Below are 20,191 nucleotides of genomic sequence, written 5' to 3' on the forward strand. Positions count from 1 at the left end.
CAGTAACACATGCCTGATTTTATAACAATATTTCAAGTCTAAAAAAACAGTCAGATCTATACAAACTTATTTATAGTGAGGGTCTTCTAAATTCAAATGCAAGTTCAAAGTCACTAAGAACACTGGGAAATGGGGACAACACCACGAGATATGAAAAGCAGTAATGCATGGGAGGAGGATGCATGGAAGAAGCTGGGATCTAGCCAGTTTCACACAAACAGGTAGGTAGGTAGGTAAGCTTTTTTTGTTTGTATTTAGCAGTTTATTTTTGTCAAAGAACAAAGTAACGCAACATTAAACTTACTACACATTTATGTTATGTACATAATTTATAACAAATTTATTTCTGGCAGATAAGATTTTGCCACCTAGTAGACAAACTCAAGAACTGCCACACGCATTTAACAAAAAATTTTAAGTAGGACTAAAAAACAAAACTTCTAGATAAGTTTCTCTCAGTTACCATCTTTATAATGCTTCACACTAAGTGAGACAAACTTCAATGATTCTTTGATTTCAAATGATTAATGTTCTTTCCCAGAAACTAAGTAACAACTCAGAATAGCATAGCAATCAACTGTGCAGGCCACTACAAAAGTCCTTTAATACTTTTTGAACAGCTCTCTGATATCCCTTGATAACCTCTCAAAGGGGAAAGAAGTGAAGAAAAGAAGGATTAGTTACCACTGCAGAAGTCCCTTACTGCTTTTCTGATAAAATTTCCTGGTAAAAATAAAAGGTGTGGAAACAAATACCAGGGGTGGGGTGGGGGTGGCCAGGGAAGAATTGCCATTAGAAGCAGTAAACCGCACAGTTGACAGCATATAATACCATCTTCTTGAAAACAATCAAAGATACCAACAAAAATTGAATGTCATCATACATTCTAGAACACTAATCTCTTGGGCTACAAGATATTTTCAATTTTCCATTCTGATGCTCTTAAAGGAATGTGCTATCTGAAGTTGGAAGCAAAGAAGACTCAAAACATTCCCAAAGTTTTTGTTCTCAGGACACCTTTACACTTAAAAAGAGTGAAGAACTCCAAAGACTTTTTGTTAATGTGGAGAATATCTACAGATATTTACTGTATTAGAAGTGCAAACTAAGAATTTTTAATAATCTATTAATTCATTTAATAACAATAGATGTACTGCATGTTAACAAAAAAAGTATATTTTATAAAAAAAAAAAAATAGCTCTAATTTCCAAAACCAAGAACATTGTTTTACATTTTTGCGTTTCTTTAACATCTGGCTTAAAAGATGATAGCTGAATTCTCAAAACTGCTTTGGTATTCAATCTGTTGCAATATATTGTTCTGCTTTAAGAACACGAAGAAAGTCTGGCCTCTCACAGATAGGTAGTTGGGAAAGACAGGAGTAATTTTATAGCCTTTCCAGGTAACTGCAGTTATTCTTTATTGACACCGTGACAAACCTTGAGGAGTGATAGTTTCTTAAAAAGTAGTTCATGTGAGATATGAAACCATATCAATGTAACTTTTGTACTTTTTTACATTAAAATTCATTGGTCTACCTTGTATTTTGAACGGATCTTTTACCAGTAAACAGTTTTGTAGCATCGTGCATTGGTCACTTGTAAAATACTTGTTCACTGAATTATAAGGATCCTCCTTTTGTGGACCTTCAAATGTTGACACATTTCATTATATGAGAGCACTTCAAAAAATTCATGGAAAAATACAATTAAAAGATAATACAACTCTTTCCAAGGATTTCTTGAACTACCCTCATATTATATAATGTTTTTAAAATCACATTTGTTAAAATCAGCATTGATGCCATAAAAAAAGTCTTTTAAGTACTGGTAAGCTGTTGGTGGTTACAAACTTCCCAAAGTCAAACAGTGGGAAGTATTGGCGAATACAATTTTCCAAAATTCTTTTTTAATAAAAGCTCAAATTTTATCATCAGCAACAAATACTTTTACTTGTTTCCCTTCAAGTGTAAACAACAAGTATCATTTATCTCTGGCTGATTTCAAAATTTTCTGTTTATCATAATAGTTTGACTATGATGTGTCTAGGAATGGTTTGTGTTTACCCTTCTCGGGGTTCTGCATGCTTCTGTATAAATTAATGTTATTCACTAAATTTGGGGAATTTTCAGCTATTATTTCTCTAAGCTTTTTTTTTTAAATTTTGTCAAAATACAATGTGGTTGATTATTGTGGCCAATTACCGAAACCTCCCTCCCTCCTCCCACTCCTCCCTCCCTCCCAACAATCTCCTTTCTGTTCGCTTGTCATATCAACTTCAAGGAATTGTAATTTTTATGTCTTCTCCACCGCCCCCCCCCCGTTTTTTGTGTGTATTTTTAAATTTATTTTTAACTCCCACAAATAAGTGAGAATATGCGATATTTCTCTTTCTGTGTTTGACTTGTTTCACTTAATATAATTCTCTCAAGGCCCATCCATGTTGTTGCAAATGGCAGTATTTCATTCTTTTTAATAGCTGAGTAGCATTCCATTGTGTAGATATACCACATTTTCCATATCCATTCATCTGATGATGGACATTTGGGCTGGTTCCAACTCTTGGCTATTGTAAAGAGTACTGCAATGAACATTGAGGAAAAGGTATACCTTCGACTTGATAATTTCCATTCCTCTGGGAATATTCCCAGAAGTGGGATAGCTGGGTCATATGGTAGATCTATCTGCAATTGTTTGAGGAACCTCCATACCATTTTCCATAGAGGCTGCATCATTTTGCAGTCCCACCAACAATGTCTGAGAGTTCCTTTTTCTCCGCAGCCTTGCCAGCATTTATCATTCACAGTCTTTTGGATATTAGCCATCCTAACTGGGGTGAGATGGTGTCTCAGTGTGGTTTTGATTTGCATTTCCCGAATGCTGAGTGATGTTGAGCATTTTTTCATATGTCTGTTGGCCATTCGTATTCTTCTTTTAAGAAATGCCTATTTAGCTCTTTTGCCCATTTTTTAATTGGGTTGCTTGTTTTTTTCTTGTAAAGTTGTTTGAGTTCCTTGTATATTCTGGATATCAAACCTTTGTCAGATGTATATTTTGCAAATATTTTCTCCCACTCTGTTGGTTGTCTTTTAACTCTGTTAATTGTTTCTTTTGCTGTGCAGAAGCTTTTTAGTTTGATACAATCCCATTTATTTTTCCTTTAGTTGCCCTTGCTTTGGGGGTCATATTCATGAAGTCTGTGTCCAGTCCTACTTCCTGAAGTGTTTCTCCTGTGTTTTCTTTAAGAAGTTTTATTGTTTCAGGGTGTATATTTAATTCTTTAATCCATTTTGAGTTGACTTTAGTGTATGGTGAAAGGTATGGGTCTAGTTTCAATCTCCTGCATATTGATATCCAGTTCTCCCAGCACCATTTGCTGAAGAGACAGTCTCTTCCCCAGTGCATAGGCTTGGTGCCTTTGTCAAAGATGGAAAGATATCCCATGCTTTTGGATTGGAAGAATCAACATTGTGAAAATGTACATACTACCCAAAGTGATATACAAATTCAATGCAATCCCCATCAAAATTCCAATGACATTTTTCTCAGAAATGGAAAGAACTATCCAGACATTTATATGAAATAACAAAAGACCACGCATAGCCAAAGCAATGTTGAGCAAAAAAAAAAAAATAAAGCAGGAGGCATAACACTACCTGACTTTAAATTATACTACAAAGCTATAGTAACCAAAACAGTATGGTATTGGCATAAAAAGACACATTGATCAATGGAATAGAATAGAGAATCCAGAAATCAACCCATACACCTACAGCCATCTCTAAACATTTTTATGCCTTTTTCTCACCTCTCCTTTCAGAATCACAAGCATACGTATATGGGACTACTTCACAGGTCTCTTAATTCTGTTCATTTTTCTTCAATCTTTTTTTCTTTGGTCAGGGCCATTTCTACTGAGTCTTCACATTTGGTGCTGTTCCTTTTTTTTTGGGGGGGGGGGGCTGGCCAGTGCAGGGAATAGGTTTGCTTTTCCTTCTCACAATTCCGAACTATTTTTGACCCTTCTAGGAAATTTTCTGTTCCAGTAACTGTACTTTTCAGCTCTAGCATTTCCAGGTTTGTTTGCTTGTTTTTTAAAATAATTTCCATTGCTCAGCTCAGATTAGCTGTTTATTCATTGATACCATATTTTCCTTTAATTCTCTGAACATATTTAAAATAGCTGCTTCAAGGTCTTCGCTAAATTCAAAGCCAGGCTAAGAATTTTTACTGACTGTCTTTTTCTTGGGTATATATTACACTTTCCTGTTTAATTTGCATTCTAATATTTTTCTAGAAAACTGGACACTGTAGATAATATATTATAGAAAGAGTACATTGTCATGTCTTGTGAGAATTATTAGTTTGTGTTCTACCAGGCAGTTACCTTGCCTGTATTCAAACTGCAAACTCTAATCCATTGTATTCAGTTGCTTATCTCTGTTTTGTTCTTATGACTTCCAACCACTGCTTTTTTAGCATGGTTTCCCATGGGTTTCCCCTGAGCTTGTGAAATGTGGCACTTAGCCAAGGAATAAGGCAGAATGGGCTTACCCTCTCTGTGTTTGCTTCTAGGGATTCCCTAAATTTCCAACTGCTCTGCTGGCTTTGAGATCTGTACCCTGACACTTCAAGCAGAATATTTTAATCAACTATATTAATACCCAATGCCATTTAATATGAGCTATTAGCATTAATTATGAAGGAGTGGTCTTCACAAAATACCTGCAATTTGATAAAATAAGAAATAAATTAGAAGGTAAGACAGTATAAATATCTCACTCAACATTCTAATTTAAGAGTTTAAGAAAAATAACTAATTTAAATGATGAAAATTTACTTTTAAATGGTTAAAATACTATTTGGATTTATGTTAATATGACTCCCTTGCAATGGACATCACTCAGGTACTACTACTTCCTGACCTATAAGTTGATTGCACTATTGATGCCATACCATGTTGTGTGTGCTGCATTACAGCCAATTCATGACAATGACAAAAGAATTTAAGTTGCCAATCATTCCTTTCAGAAACAGAATTTCAAACTACTAACAGTGTAGGGAGGCTAGAACAAAAGACTTTTTGATACTGATATTTTTTGTCTTTTGGTCTGTTTGAATGCTTAGAAATACATAACTTTAAAATGTATAATACCTGTATTATGAAAAGTATAATGTGACTCTAATACCTTTAGTTTATTAAAAAACAAAAAACACTATCATCTACAACAAAAACAAAGCATAAATTGAAATTTACTAAGTGAAAGGAGTATTACTACAATGAAAATGTTATGGAGAAAAGTACTATGTCTTTCTGGCAAGGTCTAGTTTAGAACGATGCTCTTTCTAACCATATACAGTGGCAAAGAAAATGAACATTTTAGCTGCTCTCTTTGAATTCATGAATCAATTAAAAGACAATTTACAAATATGGCACCATCCTCATTTTTATCCCTTTTGGACTCATTTCCATGATACACCTATATTCTCTGATACACCTATCACTTCACAACTGATTGTGACATGTCAGCATGTTAGGACATCATGGCTAAAAACCCACTGCTGTAAGTAAAGGGGAACCATTTAAATATTTTAGCAGGAGAGTAATTAAATTTGTACCCTGGAGATGCAGCAATGGGAAGGGTGGTTGGAGAGCATAACATTTGAAGAAGGATATCAGTTTTAAAACTATAATAATCCAGGTGAGACATGAGGAATTCAATGAAGGAAATGGAGATGGAGGTGGGAGGCAGGTATGAGTGATGTTAAGGAAGGAGAATCAACTACACTCTGTGGACTACATGGGTACTATAATGGACAATGTTTGTGTCCCCCCACCAAATTCATGTTTCCCCCCTACCCCATTCATATGTCAGTACCCTAATCCCAATATGATTGTCATGAGGGTAGAGCCCTTATGAAGCCCTTAAGGTTATTGCCCTTAAAAGAAAGGGCCAGAAAACTAGTTCGGTCTCTTTCTACCATGTGAGAACACAGCAAGAAGCCAGTCATCTGCAAACCAGTAGGTGGGCCCTCACCAGATACCAATCTACTAGCACCTTGATATTGAACTTTCCAGTCTCCAGAACTATGAGAAATGTTTGTTGTTTAAATCACCACTCTATGGGGCTGAGCCCGTGGCGCACTGGGTAGGGTGTGGCACTGGGTGCGTGGCGACGCTCCTGCCACGGGTTCGGATCCTATATAGGAATGGCCGGTGCACTCACTGGCTGAGTGCCGGTCACGAAAAAAGACAAAAAAAAAAAAAAAAAAATCACCACTCTATGGTGATTTGTTATAGCAGCCCAAAATGACTGAGACAGGTACATAATATATTTAAGAGAATCAATACACACAGAAGCAATGCCATACACATTAGATCCATACTAAATATGATGTCTAAGAAAGCAGTTTAATAAATACTGTGAAGATGCCTTACAAAAATATGCTATGGTCTGAATGTCTGTGTCCCCCAAAATACATATGCAGAAACCTAACCCCCCAAGGTGATGGTATTAAGAGGTAGTCCTTTTGGGAAGTGACTAAATCATGAGGGTGGGGTCCACCTGAATGGGATTAGTGACCTTATGAAAGAGGCCTAAGGGAGCTTGTTCATTGCTTCCACCACGTAAAGACACAGCAACAAGGCACCATTTATGAAGTAGAGAATAAGCCCTCGCCAGACCGCAAATCTGCTGGTACCTTAGTCTTGGATTTTCCAGCCTCCAGAGCTGTGACCAATCAATTTCTGTTGTTTATAAATTACTCAATCTAAGGTATTTTGTTATAGCAGCCTAAATGAATTAAGACAGAAATGGTTTCATTCAACACATCTTTATTAAGCACCTATTATACATGCCAGACACACTTCTAGGTTCTGGGGATGCAGCAGTGAACAGGATAACATCCCTGTCCTGATAATAAAATGAGCTGTTCTAGAACAGTTACCCACATAAGCATTAGAATGAAAGCCAGGTTCTGCTATTTCTGGCAAGCAGTCAACCAAGAATAAATCAATGCCACAGCCCTGCTAACTGCCTAACATTTGGTAGAAAGCAATCTTTAACTTATGGATCCCCTAACACATGCCTGATTGATTATGGATCCTGGCTGTCAACATGCCTCTGTCTCTTCAGGTATTTCCAGGCTGGATGCTACAGCCACTATCCCCACACTGACCAATAGCTCTTCCATCCCTCTCCACCCTCTGCCTGCTTTAAAACAAAACAAGAATCCCCTACTATCACATACACACTGGGCTCCTCTCTTAAGGCCTTGAAAAATAAAAAATAAAAAAAGTAGTTCATTCACACAAAGAGATTAGGTTCACCTCTATAAACAGGCTATTCCTGAAATACAGTTTCAGAACCTCTGAGAAAATTATTTCACCTAAATTAAGAATGACTTTTCCTAAAAGAGTTATTTAGAAGACTCATTTATAAGTCATTTATAGTAGGGCAGGTGAAAATATCCAAAAAAGAAATGTTACTTGACTGGCTTTTATTTTGTTTTTGATTTCAATGATGGAAAGAGACACAGAAGAGAAGTGGCTTTCTCCTACAACAAATTTACAAAGTTCTTTGACATATATTATCTTACTTGATCTTCAAACTCTATAAAGCAGGACAAAAAAGATTTATTGTTGCCATTTTTACTTAACCAAGGTCATAGAAACATAGACACTAGGTTTTCTCCTACATTACCCTGAATCTCAAATTTCACCATTAAAGCTCTGAATGTGCTGCTGGTACAGTATTTTTTCAGTATCAAGCATATTTTATAAGCACATACAGGTGCTTACTATGTCTCCATCTCCACTTTCATTACCTTTGTCTCCCAAACCTCTTTTTTCTCTTGCCTAGAGTATTGCACCAGCTGCCTAATGGGTTTCCCTGAAAACATTCTTCCCCCTATTCTGATTACTCCAGTTCTCTCTGCTGTAACTAGAATTTATTTATAAACTTGAAAGCTGATCAAGTCTATCGCCTGCTTACAGCACATTTTCTTTTGGGTCCTAGTACAAGTCAAACCTCCCTCCACCTCAGACTCTTCACACATGCTATTTCTCTAAAATGCTCTTCTGCTGCACCTTGCCTCATGTGGTACTTTCTAACTCCAAATACATGGTGTCTTTTCCACACCAATTCTCCAATTCTCTCACGCCAAATGGGTGCTCAACAATTCAGCTCAATTCTGACACTAACTATATAGAGTAGCACCTGTTATCCCACAGGTCAAAGGCTCAGTTCCACAAGACCACCTCCGCTTTAGACGCCACCTGGATGTTATCATGTGTTATAATTTCTGTAATCTATACAGTCAAATATAACATCATGCAAAAAAACTTACTTTCTCTCTGTTTGACCAAATAAATATATGAATAATCATACTTGTTATTAAATAATTAGTATATAGTCATTAGTACTGATAAGGCTTCAGCATTAATTAAGAATCTCACCAATTTAGAGCTATCATACAGTTTTTATTGGTAATTGTCAACTACTTAACTTCTGTCTTAGAGTTCTCAACTACAAAGCGGAAATAATTTACAATATTAAGGTAATTTTTAGAGAAGCTTATGAAGATTTTAATTCATTGCAGATGCTTGGAAAATATGCAATAAGCATCTTAATGGGAAAAATTAGCAGTCAGTAAAGAAAAATGAATGTGTGATGTGTCTAAAAAATAAGAAATAATAAAGTATGTTTTAAAATTCGTTATAAAGGATCATGCAAGAAAATGTCTTTATGTAAGAATATACACACCAAATGAGGGATTATAAATGCACAAAGAATCCAGTTATTTCTATCCATATGGACTTGTACATGATTAGTTCTTTACCCTTACATTCATTCACAAAATGTACAGGTTTCAAGCATTCCCTTCAGCTTGAATTAATAATCATTTCCTGAGTGCTTAGTATATTTAGCCCATCTTGTGGTACACAAAAATGAATCAGTTGGGGTCCCACCCTTGAGAAATCGAAAATTTTAGAATAGAGTATTATATAAAATTCCTTTTACAGACAGACAAGGAGGAGAGGGAGGCTGAATAAGACTTCTAGTATCAAATCCACAAATTATTACAATAGACTAGTATTTGTGTTGCAGTACTTGATGAGAATTAAGAACTTGAAACACTCATTTAAAACTTTTTTTACATGGATAAAAAGTTCTAATTTTCAATCCTCAATACATTTCTTATTCTGGATGTTTCTAACACAGGTAGTAATCTTAGATGAAAAACAGTATTTCAAGTGCCAGAATGAGAATATGGTGAAGAATTCATACTAATTTGTTCATATGACAATCACATCAAACTATCCTCAATCACATCAATTACTATGAAATGATTTTATTCTTTTCACAGATATATTTGAGGTGAACAATCTAAGTCTGCAATTGAATGCTTGGAATGCCAAGTAATGTTAACAGGATTCTACTGTAATTTTAAAAACTACATTATACCACCTAAAGATGTTACAGGGTTTGACATTCATATATATTATCTTCCCTTTAACTATAAACTATACTGATAGTTGTGTGTGTGTGTATATATGTGTGTGTATATGTGTATATATATGTATAATACACCCAACCTGCTCCCCATCAAACAGGCTATGTAAAGATGTTCATGCTAGAACAGTGAAGGTCATATTTAACTCACACCTAGGATGAAATCACTCAGTACTACACTTTAATAGAATGTGTATGTAAATGAAGAGTTTTTAATATGAGGGTACTTCAAAAGTTCAGGGAAAGATGAGTATTATCTTTTAATTCTAATTTTCCACAAACTTTTTGAAGAGCCCTCCTATTGAGACAGACTGGGAGAAGAATTTCAGAACTTACAGCCCTAAAAAGCAACTATGGGACTCGAGCCTTGTTCACATTTATCATTACTTGCTACTTTTCTTGGTATCTACACATTTCCTTCTACCTCTTTTCTCATGACTAGGCCAAGACTATTCGTATCTGCTATAGGTCATCACCAACTGATAGTCTTTGAAGGTCCCTGGCCCACAGAATTTTAGTCTCTATGTAGTGGAGTCAGTGCCTTGGCAGTGGTAGTGAAGTACCTTGAGACAACTCCCACAGTGGTTAAGACCTAGGGCTTTAGAACTAGTCAACGTGGGTTTGAATCCCAGCTCTCTTGCTTCCTATTTGGATGGTCTCGGGCAAGATTCTTAGCTCTCTGATATTCAACTTCCTCACCTGTAAAATGGGTAATAGCAGCATCAGCATAATAGGACTACTGTGAGGATAAATGAGATAATAGTATAAGCAAAGTACTTAACAGAGTGGCTGGCATATAGTAAGAACTCAAAATATGCTAGATAACAACACTTTTCATTTCCATTCCCCCAGAACTTAGCAAACCACATGATAATTTCTGTTGTCTGACACCAAACACAAATGGAACAGAAAGGAGTAAAAACATATTTAATTTCTTAAAGACCCAATGCCTGATTTTCTTTAAAATTTTCTTGATTAATTTGTTGTCCTGGACATGCTTGCTTGTCAGTGATTATTAGTGAGGAAATAAATTCAAAGTCTAAAAATAGAGAATTATCCTTATTACCTTACTCTATACCACATAGCATTCATAAAAATAAACAAAATCACCTTTAAGAATTACATTTAATTTAGTTATTTAATTCAATTTAGTATTTTTTTTAAAAAGTCTTCCTGTATTGCATTAATTAAAAGCAGAATGTCAACTTTTGACACTTCAAAATTTCATGAGGAAGAAAAATCCTGAAATTCATGATAAACTATTTACGATCCTAACAAAAAATGTAAAGATTATGAAGAAAATAAAATATTAGAGAAAAGTGAGGTATTCAGAGCACATTTTGTTCTCACTAATCATACTTCAAAACAACTTTCTAAGAACGTATTAAGATAATTTTCCAGTTTTGAAATTTAAGATAAAAATTCTGATTGGTATAGCCAACCAACATTAGTAATTACAGATGGACTAATTTTTGAGATTTACCCCAGCTATAAATCCCAGGTACAAAGTTACATACAGAAGAAATTATTGAAATTTTTTTCTGAATTATGAACACAAAATGGTTACTGCTATTACAACATACCAGTAGAAAGTGAGCATTTATTTAGTAAGGCAAATGTTCAGAACGGTAAACATATGAGCAGCTGACAGTACCAAGAAATTACTGTTCCTATACCATAATGTTAAATTTTAATCGTCTGACCCATTCACTTCTTAATAATGTTGAAATACTAATTAAAATATTTTTAAATGTTTTCAGTTTATTTCTGTCTCCTAGAAATTTACTCCATAATGGTGGCATTGGGTTACAGTGTAATACTGGCGTATATACTTGGCTCTTTGGCGTCTGGCCAAATGGTGTGTGTACCTGCTATATACTATATGTATGTGTATGTACTTGGTGTACTGGCTGAATTGCACTTGAAAACCCAACTTTGATCAAGGACCCTGGACTCTACAGTTATGGGGATCCTGCTCACAAACATCTCTGTCCTTTCTAACATCAGCATTAATATATAAAATTAACATAGCAAATGAGAGGAAGGCAACACATTTTAGCTCTGGCAGTCTAGTCATCTAGGCATCTGGGAAGACAAGAGGCAATGCAAGATGCTGGGAATGATAAAAGCAATATCCAGGGGGAACACAGGAGAATTCAGGCAAAGGCCACCTGTTTACAGAATTGGCCCTTAAACTAGTAGTGCTTATTCAAATTTCCCTCAATTCTGTGTTGTTTTTTTTTTTTCTGAGCACTCCAAAACAATGGGAATATTTGATTGAAAAGCTATGAAAAGGTAATATAAATAATACATGCGGTGAACACAGTTAAGAATGGCAGGCAAAGGGCCGGCACATGAATATTCAAAGCACCAAAGAGCAAATTCCAAATTTGGAAGGATCTTCAGAATTTGGAATATTCATTTAACAACCATTACTGCACACTTACTGTGTGTTGAGCATTGCTGTAAAAGAAGAATGTAATCTGAAACACAGCATGCCAGTAAAGGACTCTGATTCAGTATTTTAATTTCAAGACTTTTAGCAAAGTAAAATTTATTCTAAGACTGCCTTGCACAAAATTCATTATTCTTCCTAAATTGCTTACTCACTTGCTTACTTAATATATAAATATCTCACAGAGCCCTACAGGATACTGAGAATGCTACAATTTCATAATATCCTATTAAACAATGGTGCGTCCCATTATTGATCATCTTTATTTCTCACCCTTCTTTCCAGTGGAAAGTTACACTAAGATATTAAATAAAACAAAAACTGCAAGTCCAGTTTGCTATTCTTCTCACAATAATGTACACTTTAATATGAAATGAGTCACAAGACACTGATTTGTTGGCTCCACTGGTGGCTAGTTGTATGTCTTTAGGTAATTTACTTAACTCAGGGAGCTTCCATTTCCTCATCCCTGTAATTTAAACACAGACATCTACCATTCAAGGTTGTCATGAGCATTCAACAAGAAATGCATGTGAAGACACTACACATATTGTTTATCATCATGAACAGAACTGTGTAAACACGGAAAAGACATTCTAGCAATTTAAGTCTTACTCTTCTTAAGGACCCTTCTGCTTTGTTCAAACCTAATTCTAACATGAACAGAAATGTGAAACAGATTTAAATCTCCTAAGAAAGCAATGTATTCATAATAGAAAAATATAAAATACTATACACAAAAGAAATAACTGAAACTATAGAAACAATTAAGGTTATAAAGGGTGAAAGTATCAATGTTAGAATGAACCACAGTACTTGGGGAAGGTAAATAAAAGTACTATTTTGTAAACCAGGTAGCAAAGTTTGATGACTAGAATATTACTCAACAATGAAAAAGATTGACATATGCAACAACATGGATGAATCTCAAATGCACCTTACTTAATGAAAGAAGCCAGACCTAAAAAGGCTACATATTGGATGCATCAATTAATATGAAATTCTGGAAAAGGCAAACTTCAGTGACTGCTAAGAACTGGGGTTGGAGCGAAACACCAAGAGGGCATTTTTTGAGGTGATGGAACTATTCTGTGTCTTTGATTGTGGTGAATACATGACTCTATGCATTTGTCAAAACCCACAGAAGTGAACCACAAATAGTGAATTATACAGTATGTAACTTAAAAAATAAAAGATCTCTCCAAAATATTTTAATGACATTTAAAACTGTTTACAATGTATTAGTAGAGTATAAAGAACATACTATAAGGATATGTATAGAGAAAACTTTGGGTCGTGAAATTTGATCACAGAATTTTTCTTCTTCCTTTTTTACCAATTTAATAGCATCTTATAACAAAATAATATTTTTTAAATAAAAGATTATAAATATTTTTAAAAAACTCTTTAAAAAGCTTGTATGGGGCCGACCCCGTGGCTCACTCAGGAGAGTGTGGTGCTGGGAGCGCCGAGGCCGCAGGTTCGGATCCTATATAGGGATGGCCGGTGCGCTCACTGGCTGAGTGCGGTGTGAGCGACACCAAGCCAAGAGTTGCGATCCCCTTACTGGTCACACACACACAAAAAAGCTTGTATGAACTCTTTATTATAACAGGTGCAGAAGGGCTTTAGATTAGAAGTTCTTAACCTGGGGTTCCTGGAAGACACAAAACCACTGAAACAATATGAAAAATACATAGTATATATACACACATGCACTTTGGGGAAGACGAAAGCCCTAACTTTCAATAGTCTATGAGTATCCCTTCACACTCAGTCAAAGACTACTGCTTGGTACAACCGAACTTCTTAGGACTGAACTGATAATAAGAATATAGGTCTCAGATCAGACAGTTCTGAGCTTTGAGAATGCCATTTATCCCAGAAGGCCCTAAACATTGATTTAGGTTTTAACTGCCTAGTGACACATAACAGTCTTGAGAATTGTTACAGGCTATTAAGTAGAAAAACACAGAATAAAAGTCATAAAAGGCTACATTTTTAAAGGCAAGAATTGATAACATTTCAATAATCCATAAAATAGCTGTGGATGAATGGGATCATGTACCTCTCCAACACATGGCTATATTTTCAATCTTTGGCCAAACCGTCATATCTTAGGGAGAGAAGAAAAACCCATGATGGAGCGAGTTGAGATCTAGCTTCAGAATAAAAAATTACTAAAGAGATGGGATTTTAGACATGTGCATGTTTGGTTTTACTACAGTCTTGATGGTTTGTTCCACCAATTCATTATCCCTTCTCCAAGTGAGAAACCAGCCTAATCTCTCTCAGTGAGCTACTGGAAAACTACTCTGCAGGGACTAAAACTGGCTCATGTTGGTGAAAAATAAATAGCAATTTAAAATCAGAAATGAATGGAATAAATTCAGGTTTTGACAAATGCATATGAATGAATCCAATAGAATTTGAAAATCCATTAACCATGTGCATACAAAAAGGCAGAAATGCTAAATAGTGGGGAAAACATTTCTAAAAATGTGAAAATTACAAACCACGACAGGGTATCATCCAAGGAAATATGTCATTTTTATATCACTGAATGAAATGTCACTGAATGAACATTTTCAACCAAAACCAATTTTTTTCCTTTAGCATTTTATAGAAAGGCCTCAGTCACTTCTGCCAAGACCACCTGCTCTGACAGCCAGCCTCCTAATACAAGGATACTTCAAAAAGTTTGTAGAAAAACAGAATTAAAAGATAATACAAATCTTTCTATTAATTAGTTAATTGGGGGGGGGTGTCCTGCAGCTGTCAGGGGTCGAATCCTGGAACACGGTGCTAACCAGCACCATGCTCTAACCAACAAAGCTAACTGACCAGCCTCCACGAACTTTCTGAAGTCCCCTCATAAAGTAGGATCAAAACGGCCCAAAACTTGAAACAACCCAAAAGTCCTATAAATGATAACTGGATAAATAAAATATGAGAAATTCATACAATAAAATATTACTTATCCATGAGAGAAATCAAGTACTAATATATACTACGACATGGATGAACTGTGAAATCAGCAGGCAAAGCGAAAGAAGCCAATCACAAAGAACAGCCTATCGTATGGATCCACTTATTCAAAATATCCATCATAGGCAGAGAGAGAAGGCAGATTAGTGGTTGCCAAGGATAAGGGGAGGGGGAAATGGAATGGGGCTGGTGGGCACTGGGTTTCTTTCAGGGGTGATAAAAATGTTCTAAAATTAGATAATGGTGGTAGTTGCATAACTTTATAAATATATTAAAAAGCACTTCAGTGTATACTTTAAAAGGGTCAGTTTTATGGCATGTAAATTATATCAGTTTAGAAAACAAAAGACTAAAGGTTATTTTAATTTTTACTCCAAAGCTGCAAAATTTTTTCATTCTACTTCTAACAACAAATACCCAGGATGAAATAGGTGAAAAATGTAAAAACTCTTTTTTTGAAATGGTTAATCCAGTTATAGAGTGACAGAAAAAGTAGAGAGGAAAGGAAGAGGAAGAGATAGCACCTTTACGTCAGCTAAAACGCTCAAGCAAAGACCCAACACATTTATGAAAACTTCCTCAGTTTTCAAATCCCACCATTACTAGGAGAGATTTAAAGAGATTACGGAAACTTAAAGTTAGAAAACAAATGAATTTTCAATGACAGAGAAAAGAACTTAACTATTTAGTTTAAAAAGGAGTGTCACATCTACAAACAGTATTAATATTTCCATTATACAGTCAGATTTGAAAACTGAAGCTTAAATGTGCCAAATAACTTCAATTACATAAGTTTAGACAACAGAGTTGAAAGAAATCCAATATGTCCAACTTCAAAGTCCACCCTCTTTCCATTATGTCATAAAGACTAAACTGAACTCTGCAAGAGTGCAACTACAGGTACATCTAAGCTCATCTTTGCTACTTGTGCTGGGAATCTGATCATGAGGTTTTCCTAAAAACAATTATTGTTATAGTTCAAACATCGCTGGTATGAATAAGGTTCTGTTCCCTTGTTTGCTTGTAACAGCATCAAAGTCACTGGCAACGGGCATTACTACACACCTTGAACTCCCAATTTATATTACTGTTTTGATACATTCTGTACTGTTAAAAGAAGCAGTCATAGGTTACAGCCCTGCGTGTTGGTCAAGCTCCCATATATTATTTTAGAGACTATACTCCTGATACCAGATAGTCTCATGAAAACTGGCCATATAACAAATAGAGCATGAGAAGTGGATTGGAACAGACACATCAGCACTAAGAAAACATGATGCTATGTCTCAGCAGCATCTTTCTACACGAAGAACAATACTTTCATTATTCTGTCAAAATAAATATTAATGAGTTATCCACAAGTCCTACTGGTTGTTCAAGATTTCTTTCTTAAATGCCCACAATTTTGCTCAAGTTCTTTCAGAAGCCAATGTTATATTACCACCATATTTTAAGTCACTTAAAATACAGTTCCATAATGACTTTTTAATACCCTAGATATTAAATTCCTATACATAAGTCATAAAATATTTTGACTATTGCTAATGAGATATTTTTGCCTTTCAGATATTTGTGCTGACTGGTCTATCTTTCCTCTTGTTTATAATTCAGATAAGGACCACAGAGGAAAAATTCTTTATAGAGTAGTTGCTTATTAGCAAGTAAAATATTTAAGACTGCAGCATATGTTTTTGAGCCTCCAGTTTATTCTGAGCAAAGAGATGCTTTTTGAAGCCTTTATTTGTAGATACATTCCAACACAACTCAAAATGTTCACAAAACTGAAAAATCTGTACTCTAGGGTGCAGGGTAAAATGTCTCAGTATATGTAGACTCATGTATTGCTTACAATTTTAGCCTTGGAAATAAACTCTATAATGAAAAGCTAGCTACACATATGGAAGCTAAACTTTAAAGTATATGAATATCTTCTAACATAAATCTTAGGGGAAAAAGTGCTTGTTGTCTCACTTGGTCCAGGAATCTAGGACCATAATTAGTTTCTGCATTAAGTTTACGCAACAAATATTTACTGAGTGCTTATTATGCAGTGCAATGTACACATGGTAGGGGATTCTGGGGAATACAAAGAGAAACAAAATCTGGTCCATGCTCTAAAAGTGCTTCTGGACTAATACAATCAATAATGTAGGGACATATATAATTATAATAAAGGGAAGGGAGAGATACAGGCTCTACAGAAACTACTTAATTAAAGTCCTACAGGAGCTTAGCCAATGGAAGGCTAGTTCTGGAACTGAGACAAGGTAGTGGTGCTGGCAGATATTATGGAACGCTTCATGAGGGAGATGTCATTTAAGTTATGCTCAGGCTAAAGAGGCATTAGGACATGTAGAGGTCACTAAGAAGGGCATTTTGGGTGATAGTGCAGCATAAGGAAGGACATAAGACACGAACTGTGTAGGCACATACAAGGTCGATACTAGAAACAAAACTAGAAAAAGGTACCTCCCACTTCCTCCAAGCAGGTACACAGTCCCTTGCCAGAGTGCACAGCTTGGAAAGCAGAACAACCAGCTGGATTTTAGCTCCCACTGGCTCCTTCAACCAGGCACTTTTCCACTGTTAACAACCTGATAACTATACGGGGTGAACCTGGGCTTGTATGGGAAGAAAATAGAGGGCAGCTATAATTACCAAGGAACTTCTATTAAATCTTGGGTCCACCACTCCAGCTATGTAACTTTAGGTAAATCACAACCACACTGTACCAGAGTTTCATTATCTGGGAATTAACATGATATTAATAACTAATTAGTGACTCAGACTAATAAGGAAATAAACATAAAGTGCCTTGTACCAAGTTTGGCCAATGAAGGCACTCAATGATTGAAGTAGTAGTGGTTTGTTTTAGCAGAAGGGAAGCAGATTCTAGAAAGGTGGACTGGACCTGGAATTCTGAGCTAATGTATCTTCAGATTTCGGAGTCAATATAGCTATATTAGGTAGCCATTATTTTAGCCAAGTAAAGGTGAAGCTTAGGATTACAAAATAATTCCAATATTGTTGTTCATGTCTTTAGGTTGGTGCAAAGTCACCAACTATCATTGAAAAGGACTTCATTTTATTCAAATATTAAGTCCTTTTCTATTTGTATTTTCTTTTTAGGAAATAATGATAACGATGGGTTGTACATTCTTTTAAATATTCGTAATGAGAAACTATAAAGAGGTGTACATCCTTCTTTTTCTGTTTATTTTAAAACTCAGAAGTGTGGGAACCACTACATTAAATATACTCCTGAGATCTCTGTAACTGATTTTAAAATCTACTTAAAGATGTCATAAATTTCAGCACAGGATTATAAACAATGTTAAGAAATGCCTATTGGAAAAGTCAAAATAATTTATAAGCTAACACAGGGGAGGGGGAAGAGACTCAAAGATAGTTCCAGAATAATACTGAAAAGAAACTGATAAGCACCAGTGCATTTGTGGGATCAGAAACTTAACTAGAGGCAGGTGAAAAGTGAGAATAAAATAGAGATTAAGGAGATACCCAGAGACAGGAGCTTATAGCTGAAGTTCTGAACTTTTCTGTGTTCAAAGCACATTTGAGAATGATATAATTTCTGATAGCTTGTTTAAAGAGATAGAGATTAAGATTAAAACACAAACAACATACCTGTCAACAATAATCAACGTGATTACTCCTGCAGAATCATGACTCACACTTTAATGACTCACACTTAATAAGGAAGGAAATTCTGACACAGGCTACAACATGGATGACCCTTAAGGACATCATGCTAAGTGAAGTAAGCCAGTCACAAAAAGACAAATACTGCATGGCTCCACTTAGATGAGGTATTTAAGCTGACAAACTCTTAGGAACAGGAAGTAGAATGGTGGTAGCCAGGCGTTGGGGTGAGGGGGGTAAAGCAGAGTTATTTGGTGAGTACAGAATTTTAGTTTCACAAGATGAAAAAGTTCTAGAGATAGGTTGCACAACAGTGTGCACATAGTTAACATTACTGTTCTTAAAAAAATTAAGATGGTAAACTTTACGATATTCATATTTTACCACTATAAAAAAAGATTATCTAGCTAAGACTCTTACTTTACAGATTACAAAGACATCAGCAAGCAAACACACACATGCAAACCTATAGAATTTAAGCAACTTTCCCAAGATCATAGAACAAGTTAGTTGCAAAACTAATCCTAGATCTTTAGTTTCTCATTCTTCCAATCCAGGCCAGACAATGCCACTCTCACGTAAGGATCGCATGAGCACAAAGTATTGGCAAGAGGTAGGCACTCAGTAAAAATTATCTTTCCTTCCCAACAGAGAAGCAACTAAGACATCAGGACAGACTTCTAATATGAAACCAGCTTGAACACCTTTAAGTATATATCAGTTAAGGAATGGGTATGATTTCAAAAGAGAACTCAGTGACAGTTCCAGTAAAGGCCAGGTATGACATTGCTTTAACAATAAACCCCAGTCTGTTTTCTGCCGCAACAACAATCAGACAACTTCCAACTCTAAAACATATATGGGTTTGCATCATAGGCTAAAGGAAACTGACGGCTAGAGATACCAATGCATGCATTTGTCATCATCACAATAACACTCCACACAGAATATGTCTAAACCAATTCCTTCCCCAATAGGCCTATAGAGTTAAAACATGCATTGGCAGGAAGAAAGAAAATGTGAAAGACTTCTGCTTTCTAAACTACCAGTTCTGAAACCCATTATGGGGTTTGAAGAGATCTTTAACGCTGGGTTCACCAGTATCCTTGTTTATTTGTTTTGCCTTTTAAATGTACAGATGTGGCCATTGGCTGTACTCTTTAGACTATATAAATAACTAGCAAGAAATTTCTCTATAATAATTCTTAGTAGCTATATTATGTATAGTTTGAGATGGATAATATAATCACAGCAAAGTCGATCTACTACTAAAGTCATTTTCAATTCACTTGCACCTTAAAGTTCTAAATCTCTTCCTCTGAATGATTAAATTTGGGTAGCATGATGTATACAAACATTTCAGTCATGCTCAATAAATGGCGAATTTTCCCAAAGAGGAAGTTGATATAACTTTCTTTCTGACATAAATGGTTTACTTCAAACGACAAAGCTATTACATCACAAAGGAAGAAAACAATCTGGTATTCTAATCAGCAGGTTAATAACTTTTGGTTTATCTGAAAACACTATTGAATTTTCTGAAAGCAAGACAGCTGGAATAGAAGTGTCACAC

The 20,191-nt window shown here is 35.4% G+C and overlaps 1 protein-coding gene across 1 annotated transcript in view; it reads right to left on the reverse strand.

The window, feature by feature from the left end:
- Positions 1-20,191, reverse strand: part of DDX10 (DEAD-box helicase 10) — a 262,941-nt gene that overhangs the window by 26,625 nt on the left and 216,125 nt on the right. The window lies entirely within an intron of this gene.

This window comes from Cynocephalus volans, chromosome 4 (genome assembly GCF_027409185.1).
Source record: "Cynocephalus volans isolate mCynVol1 chromosome 4, mCynVol1.pri, whole genome shotgun sequence".
Classification (NCBI taxonomy): domain Eukaryota; kingdom Metazoa; phylum Chordata; class Mammalia; order Dermoptera; family Cynocephalidae; genus Cynocephalus; species Cynocephalus volans.